Consider the following 10,081-nt stretch of genomic DNA (forward strand, 5'->3'; position numbering starts at 1 on the left):
AGTGATATATGTCCAAGTCAGGTTGGTGTGTGACTTGGACTGGAGCCTAGTGCACCTGCTGTCCTTGGCCTTCTAAACATTGGTCATTGTGGGTTTGGGAGAAGACAACAAGCTATGGCTAGGTGCTGAAATGCATCCTGCAAATAGTATATACATCAATCAAGGTAAGTTGGTGCTGAAGGGCTTGAATGCTTAAGAACATGTGAATATGAAAACATAATCAAAAAATAGGTAGTGTGGTGATTAAGTGGATTATTTTGCACCAGACAATGCAAAATTTCTTGAATATTGTTAGATCTGCACATCAAGTGGAGACTGCCCTCCCCATCCTGAGCTGCACTTTGTAAGTGTAAGAAAAATTTGGTGAATTAGAAGGTGAGCCAATTTCTGCAGAATATCCAACCTCAATCTGTTCCGGTAGCCAGAGTATGAATATGGGGGATCTAGCTCATTTTCAGGATAATGGTGACAGTGAGAATGTTGTTGATGGATGATTAAATGATGCTGATGTCATCAAATGTCAAGGGCAGACAGCTATCCTATCCAGTTGGAATTTGTCACTGCCTGACAATTGTAATGTCCAAATGTTATTCGCTACTTATCAGCCCAAGTCTGGATGTTGCAGTATGTGGGCATGCATTACTTCAGTGTCTGAGCAATATGAATAAAGCAGAGAGTGCAATCACCAATAAACAAATTCAACTCTGACCTTATGAAATTGGGAAAGTCATGAATGAAAAAGCTTACCATGTTTGAATCTAGAATTAAGAAACTATTGTGATGTTGAGGTTGTTTACCTCCAATGACTGCAATCACCCTTAATGTGCTACATGAAATGTTCCCCTGATCCAATTTACCAACTTTAATGGAGTGCCTTGTTGCCATACTGAGTCAAATGTGGTCAGAGACAAAAACAGAAATTGCTGGAAAAGCTCAGCAAGTCTGGCAGCATCTGTGGAGAGAAATCAGAGTTCACATTTTGGGTCCAGTGGCCCTTCTTCAGAACTGAACACGAAATGTTAACACTGATTTGTCTCTACAGTGCTGCCAGATCTGCTGAGCTTTTCCAGCAATTTCCGGTTGTGTTTCTGATTTCCAGCATCTGCACTCCTTTCAGTTTTTATTTATTGGTCAGAGAGATTACAATTCTTAGTGGTATGCAGTTCCGCTGCTGGTGATGATACAAAGCACCTCATGAAGACCCTACTTTGAGCTACAACATTTGTTCTCTATCCATTTTATTTCATACAGTGGTAATGCCAAATGACACAATAGAAGCTGTGCTCTTTGTAAGAATAGGACTTGAGCACGCCTGCCAATGCTGCCAAAGGAGAGAAGACTAGTGTAGGTTTGGGAAACTCTTCCTCAATGGTAGTCGATGCTAATTTTTTTTTCTTTATTCATTTACAGAATGAAAGCATCACTGGCTAGGCAGCATTTATTGCTCATCCCGAATTGCCCAGAGGGCAGTTGAGAGTCAACCACATTGCTGTGGGTCTGGAATCACATGTAGGCCAGACCAGGTACTGATAGCAGTTTCCTTCCCTAAAGGGGATTAATGAACCAGGTGGGTTTTTCCGACAATCAACAATGAATTCGTGGTCATCATTAGATTCTTAATTCCAGACATTTATTGAATTCAAATTCCACCATCTGCCATGGTGGGATTCAAACCCAGGTCCCCAGAATATTATCTAGGTCTCTGAATTAACAGTCCAGCGATAATACCACTAGGCTATCACCTCCTTAATTTCTTAAATTCAATTGTTATATTTAAATCTGAGATAGACAAATAAGAACATAAGAACATAAGAACTAGGAGCAGGAGTAGGCCATCCGGCCCCTCGAGCCTGCCCCGCCATTTAATAAGATCATGGCTGATCTTTTTGAGACTCAGCTCCACTTATCCGCCCACTCACCATAACCCTTAATTCCTTTACTGTTCAAAAATTTATCTAGCCTTGCCTTAAAAACATTCAGCAAGGTAGCTTCAAACGCTTCACTGGGCAGGGAATTCCACAGATTCACAACCCTTTGGGTGAAGAAGTCCCTCCTGACCTCAGTCCTACATCTGCTTCCCTTTATTTTGAGGCGATGCCCTCTAGTCCTAGTTTCACCTGCTAGCGGAAACAACCTCCCTGCCTCCACCTTATCTATTCCCTTCATAATCTTATATGTTTTTATAAGACCTCCCCTCATTCTTCTGAATTCCAATGAGTATAATCCCAGTCTACTCAGTCTCTCCTCATAATCGAACCCTCTCAACTCTGGAATCAACCGAGTGAATCTCCTCTGCACCCCCTCCAGTGCTAGTATATCTCTTCTCAAGTAAGGAGACCAAAACTGCACACAGTACTCCAGGTGTGGCCTCACCAGGACCCTATACAGCTGCAGCATAGCCTCCCTGTTTTTAAACTCCATCCCTCTAGCAATGGCAGACAAAATTCCATTTGCCTTTTTAATCACCTGCTGCACCTGCAATCCCACATTCAGCGATTCATGCACAAGGACACCCAAGTCCCTCTGCACAGCAGCATGCTGCAATTTTTTGCCATTTAAAACATAGTCCATTTTGCTGTTATTCCCACCAAAATGGATGACCTCACACTTATAAATGGTTATTAAGCAAGGGTATCAAGGGATATGGGCCCAAGTAAGGCATATGGAGTTAGGCTACAGGTCAGCCATAATCTTATTTAAAGGTGGAGCAAGCTTGATGGGCTGAATGGCCTACTCCTGTTCTTATGCTCCTATTGTTATACAGCCAGGTTGACCTACATAACACAATCTATGGTATCCTGAAATTAGTTCAGCTTTTTCTAGAACTAGTGATTGAGATTGGGGGGAATGCATATCATTTCACTAAGTAATGGAAATTGAATATTCATGGAATTATTGCATTTTCTTTCATTTTCATACGCACACAAGCATCTTGGGCATGTTTTCAGCAGTTGAGAAAAGTAAAAACAAACCCTGCAGTATTCTGCCTGCAACAGTTCTTTGAGCCTGACAAGATTAAGAATCGCTATGCACAACACTTTATTTCGATTTTTGTTCATTTTTCAGAGAGATGACAGCATAGAAAAATTTAAAAATTATATGTCATCACACATCAGATGTTTTTCTTCAAAAGTTTATTACAATTGAAATATGAAACATATTTAAACACAAAATTGATTCATTTTTAAAATTTCACAATCTTGCCTTAAGCAAGTGCAAATCTCCTGAATTGTTTCTTCTCTAGGAATGTAAGCTACAATTTATTGTTTGACGCAATGACCTTGGACATTCACAGCATTTGGAAAGGAATAATGTGATAGCGACTGAAAGAATTGAGGAAAATTATCTTGTCATTTTATTCACATATGCTATGACTACACAGGATTAGAAATATTATTGAATTTAATTTACGCTAATTTCAAGGTAACATGAAGACTGAAGGTTACTATAAATTAAAATACAATGAAGTAAGGGCCTCCCCAGGCAAGGAGATGATAACATTAGCTCAAAGAAGTGACAAGAGGAAAGATAGCCAACAGAAAGTCCATTGTGAATGGATTGTATTAAATGAGGCTTGAGGATCTCTTTAACATGAATGCTAAAGTGCTAGTTAAAAGATTCTCAAAAAGTGAAGCATAATTTAATGATTGTCATAACCTTTCTTCAAAAACCATGAGAATGAAGAAAGAAATGTCAGGTGACTGTCATAAGTAAGTCAGCACTGAAATGTACAAGATCAAAATCATATTCGTCCATGCCAGGCAATCTAAACGGTGCCCCTTAGATCATTGAAGAGTTATAAGTAGAATGGTCAAGCTGAGGTCTGAAATTCATTGTATGTTCTTCACTGACAAGAACCTGGCTTATGACACTCATCCATCATAATTATAACTTCAGTTCACCACCGTGATCTCACATCAGTCAATCTTCTGCAGTAGTTCGCTGACACAAACTAATCGAAGGAACAGTGAAATGCTGGAAAAACAATAACCACGAGAGTAATTTTTACACTCTTCCTGGATTCCCTAAAGAATCTCCAAGCTGCACAGTTTTAAATTCAAGACCTTATGAAGATATATATAAATTACATTAAATGTAATGCTTCAAAGCTGACAATTAGCTAGAAGGCAATTGTAATGCCAGGTCTTTCTGCAATCATTAATGAGTATATTTTGTACACAAGCTTATAATTTGTGAGACTCCAAACAGCTAATGCTATGCGCATCTATATTGAAGGATACCTGTCACATATGGGTATATTCTAACAACTTATCAAGATCATCCAGAAAATATTACATTTTTCTGAATACCCTATGTCTTGCACAAATGTTTGTGATGTCTGGAAATCTAAGCACAGTTCTATTGATGAGCTTATTTAAAATATTTTACAAATAAATAGTGGAGACCTATGGGACTCCACTTGCAGCCATGCTGCAGGCAGACCTACTGTCATGAAAGATTTTTGACATTATGAAGATGATCATCCTGAAGATTAAAATGACTGTTTGCAGTATTGTCACACTATTAAGTATTGATCAGAATTAAAACTATTTACCAAACAAGCACCTTGAAACAAGCTTCCCAATAGAATCTACATCAGATGGACTACAATAATTCAAGAAGGCAGCTCACGACCAGAAATGAACAACAAATGCTGGCCTTGCCAGCAATGCTTACATCCCATGAAAGAAGTTTTTAAAAAGTAATCAGACATCTGCACATTGATGAAAATGCTGATTACAAAAGTCCTTGCTCTCTTGGTGTGGAGGATCGGTACAAATGTAACGATTGTCTGCATTAATTTCTATAAATATTAAAGTGATTCATATCCCAACTGTGATTCAATAATCATTCTGACATACTCATTTTATTTGTGTCTAAAACTGGACTTTTCCACAATGAAGGCTACAATAGCTCATAAACATCAGGAGTCATTGATTGTCAACGTTGTTGTGCCCTATTGGTCCAACATCTGGCACTACATGGTCCCAAAAATAAATACATAGGTCTCATTTACTTCCTACAACCTCCCACACATGCATAAAAACCTATTCCTATGAATGACCACATCCTGGATGTGTTTTTGGCAGGAAAGTCTCAATATTTCACTTATCTAAAATAGAATTAACAGACTTGGCAGTGCTTTTAAGTTGTCTAAGAAGGAAATTGTTGCTGAGGCAGGTTGGATCTCTCAAGCTGGATTTTCAATCCTGGGTTAAAAAACCAAATGGCCATACCATTTTGAGGTCCTGATGCCACACCATGTCGTCATCAATGACACCATTGTAAAAATGAAAACCCCTGATTGACTGGAGCATGCGTTTGGGGCCGAAATAGCATGTCGGCACAGGGAGGAAGTAGGAACATAAGATGTAGCAACTTGGCATTGCCCTGAGGAATGGAGCAGGCAGGAGAACAGAAAATGAAGAGCCTCACATTCGCACAAGTGCCTGAGTACTTACACCTCAGCTACTCAAGTTTTTCTGACCAAACTTTGTGCCACTACATGAGCACTTCAGTTTGACTGTCTCCTTTTATTCAACATTTTTCCTCAGAATCACCATTAGTAATGGATCCACCATGTTCCAAATAGCAGGACATTAATATGTCTTAGACCATTCATGCCTCCTGGTATTAATTTTAAAAAAAAAACATTATTCTGTTCCTCTCCAGTCAGTTAGTTCTTCACTGAGCTTAACAGCAACTTAATTGGAGGCAAGCAGGTTGCTATTTCTCCAAGGCCTTCAACCCTCCCTTCCACCTTGGCCCAGGGCATTAGGAAAACTGGCATGCCATGCCACTGTGCTATTTTGACAGCAAACTCACATCAAACCTTGATGCCGTGTGTAACTGGAAATTGCCAAGTTTAATTGAAAATTCTGCCAACGTAATGCAGAAAATTCTTAATTAACTAAGGAGCAAGTGATCCCACATTTTCAAATAATGGTTTAGCACAACTATTTTCTCTGATCCCTTCACATGTCTATGAAGTAAAACTAGTTGAATTGGACAGTTCCTCATTTTACACATCATCCATGCCTGAGTTTCTATTTAATCTATTCAAGATACTGAAAATCATTTTATTGCATTAATTTGAAATACAACATAATGTACAGTTCATACTTTCTTAGTCTCCACTCAACTCTTGTAACCTCTAGTAGAGGCAGGCAAGCACCATATACCCATAAATAGATAAATCTTTCTGTCCTCCTCATCAAAAGCCATTTCCATCACTTTGTTCATGTTTTTCATTGGTACACATTGTTTGTAATGCAATTGGACTCCTTTACACTCATGTTAAGACCAGACAACTGGCTTTCATCTGAAAATGGTATATTATTAACATTTAAAAAATCTTTATTTCTGTACAAACAGGAAACCAAGAACAGACATTATAGAGTTCCATAATAAAGCTGTCTCCTAGTCATGGATAATGGAAACCATAAATGATTGCACATTCCATGAAGTAAAATAGTTGCAGCCAGAAGGGCTTGTCTGCTTTGCATCTACACACAAACTTTCCTTTGCCTTTGAAGAATAGTGCGTGAGTTTGGAAGGATTAGTGGGCAGATGATAAACCTTTTGAAGCACATCATAAACCTTCCTTCCATGGCCAACAAATCCTAAAGTTAGACTTGAAACCAAATCTCCTAGATGAGATGCAGGGCCACAATCTCCTGAACCCAAAACTCATCACTTAGAAAAGAGTCCTATAGTCGATAATCAGCCACAGATAAGGATGTGTGAAAATTAAACATATCTTTTGCTTTACGAGAACAAGACAAATACTACATTAGTAGTTATTTGGTTTTCTTTGCAAACCCTACATACTGTTCTAAGAGTTATGTTTATATTATTAATTACCTTATTTACAGGGTTGAAATCACTAGCTGAGCTTTAAAAATACTGAATGATAGTATTTAAAAAACATTAAATAGCCACACTAAGCTGGCTGAATGTTTGAATAACTGTGTGCTGTACAATAAGTGTATCCTACTAATTTCAGAGCCATTAAAACAAAGTCAGGTTGTCTAAATGAAGAAATAAAAACAGAAGTTGCTGGAAAAGCTTGGCAGGTCTGGCAGATCTGTGAAGAGAAATCACAGTTAACGTTTCAGGTCCGATGATCCTTCCTCAGAGCATGCCCAGTTCTGAGGAAGAATCACCGGACCCGAAACATTAACTCTGATTTCTCGTCACAGATGCTGCCAGACCTGCTGAGCTTTTCTAGCAACTTCTGTTTTTGTTTCTGATTTACAGCATCCGCTGTTCTTTCGGTTTTTATTTTGTCTAAATGAAGGTCACTGGGTGAGTTTAGTCTCACTCTCCATCTATCCTGCAAATTTGAGCCCTGTTGCTTGGGGAGTCATATACATTGGCAGTTTCCAGCAATTAAGCCAACAACTGCTGATTCCAAAAACACAAACAGAAGTCATCCATCAACATCTTTAAATGGGGCTGATGCAGAATTTAGAAAAGCCCAATTTGAAACCACCCAAATTGTTGATCCAGCAGAAATATTGAATTTGTTGGAAGCTGAAGCAATACCCACCACTGGAACTATCTTGAATGCTGAATCCTCATCACAACTGGCCCTGACGTTTGAGCCAGCTGGACTCTTGGTCACAATAAGATAGATTTTCTGCCACTGTCCTCCTTTTAGCTTGGGACCTAGGGCCTGATGGATCTAGTCTGGTAGAGGAAAACAACTAGATAATCTGAGAAGAAGCCACCCTTGTCTTAAACAAGATGAATTTTATTGCATGATAGCACTCAGCTACAGGTTACGTTTATATGATGGCCATTGTTAGTAAGGATGGAATATCCACTCCCCTGAATGTTGTGGGCAATAGTGAGCAAGTTGGGAAAACATTGGTGATAAAAAAGATCCAATTTTGCACTTAAGGTTTAAACGGTGAGTTCTGAATCTCAGTAATGAGCAATGACAACCTTATTTCCATGCATTGGCATTTCATTTTCAGCAAAACTCACTTCTTCCCCACAGTTATGAGGCCCTTGAATGGACCTTTAATGTTAATGTTGATCTCAGTCTGCACCTTCTCAGCAGATGTAACGTTGTATCCTGCATGCTGTCCTGTTACCCTGATGCACTTGTATAGTAAGATCTGCCTGTAAAGCATGTAAGACAACACCTTTCACTGTACCTTGGTACATATGACAGTAATAAATCAAATCAAATCCAACTTCTATAGTGTTCCCAATATTCCCATCCTTCCCAAGAAAATTGCCAGTACCAATTCCCAAAATGAATGTCATGGTTGGGCATGGAGGAGGTTACCTGATGGTAGGCCATCTTCTGTGGGCCTTCACCTGCACTAAATGGGCATGCTTCATGAACACCATCCTTTTCCAACCTTCAACCAACCAAGGTGGCATTGCTAAACCACCAGGTTCAAAATATCATCACAGTTGCTTTTGGACCAACTCACACACCATTCCAGATCTTCAGGATTTCACTCTGAAGCACAGAGTCACTTATCACTGGCATGTTGCTGCAATGTCACTATGCCTGTGCTTGCAGGGATACACACATCAATATATACAGTATGCATCTTATGCTTATTTTCTTGGCACTCACTCATTTTGCACTCACTTGGGAGCTGCCAGTCTCTGTGGCAATCATTGCTTTTCAGTACAGGAGGAGTTGCGGGGGGGTGGGGGGGGGGCACTCGTCACAGTTCAAAGCATTGAACAGTCAGGGATGGACATGTTGCTGCATGATGCTGTGTCAATGTCACACCTACAGCATGTGCTAGTTGTCTACGACGCAACTACACTGCATGTGTTTCAAATAAGTGGCCATGTCTGAAAGACAAAGGCGACCAGTCCTCAGTGGAATCAAGGGGTACTACACTCAGTCCAGGTGTTTGGGCCACAGTCAGTCCTGGAGGCCAAGTTCAAACAGCCGAGGATTACAGGGAAGTCAGTCACAATGCTATGGTGACCTTAGTTGGGGGTGGTCCAGTTTTTGCTCAATGAGACAGAGAAAGGGGTTGGGAATGCTTGAATGGATAGAACAGCAGTTAGTGATGATGCATGAGTAGGAGCATTGAATGATTAGGAAATGCAAGGGCAGGAAGGGTTTCATGTTTTGGGAAAATGAGGAGGGTCAGAGTCGTTGATTGGACATGCTACATGGAATATGAGAAGTGCAGCCATGAGCCTTGGTGAGATAAGGGTGCAGTGGCAGAGTTAGAGTCTGTGGTGAAAGTGTGAGTGTGCCGTAGCAGAGAGAAGATGATAAGAGTTACCCTTATGCAGTGCAGAAATTCATTAACTTTCTCCTTACAATACATTGTGTTTTACCCAGGACACTGCACTGACCTGAGCCACTCTCTTGGTCAGATTGGCTGAGTCTGGTGATGTGGGCCTCATGGTTGGTCAGCAGGAGAAAGCACTGCCTTCCTCTCCACCATTCCATTCACCAGCACTTCCAGGTCCCTGAGGGCGAACCAAGGACCCAACTTATCTTTCAGGGCCATTTTGTCAGAGATAATGGTGTAAGGCCATAGTGTAAAGAACAGTTCCTGGCTTATAGCATCTGAAATAATACATAGTTAATTTATTTCATAAGGCAGCATCGAAACCATTTAAAATAAATAGTTATTATTCGACATTCTAATATGACACAATATTACGTCAACAAAATGATAAATAACTGCTTCATGGACATTTGTGGGCCAGGCAGTATCAAAGGAGCAGGAAAGCTGACGTTTCGGGTCTGGACCCTTCTTCAGAAAAGGGGGGTGGGGAAGGGGGCTCTGAAATAAATAGAGAGAGGGGGAGGCTATGATAGAAGGTGGATAGTGTAGCAGATAGATAGAGAGAAGACGGACAGGTCAAGGAGGCGGGGACGAGAGAGGGGGCTGGTCTTGGGATGAGGTCGGGGGTGGGGAGACTTTGAAGCTTGTAAAGTCCACATTGAGACCATTGGGTTGTAGGGTTCCCAGGCGGAATATGAAGTGCTGTTTCTCCAACCTTCGGGTGGCATCGTTGTGGCACTGGAGGATGCCCAGGATGGACATGTCATCCAAGGAGTGGGAGGGGGAGTTGAAGTGGT

This window comes from Rhincodon typus, chromosome 6 (assembly GCF_021869965.1).
Source record: "Rhincodon typus isolate 14 chromosome 6, sRhiTyp1.1, whole genome shotgun sequence".
NCBI classification, from domain to species: domain Eukaryota; kingdom Metazoa; phylum Chordata; class Chondrichthyes; order Orectolobiformes; family Rhincodontidae; genus Rhincodon; species Rhincodon typus.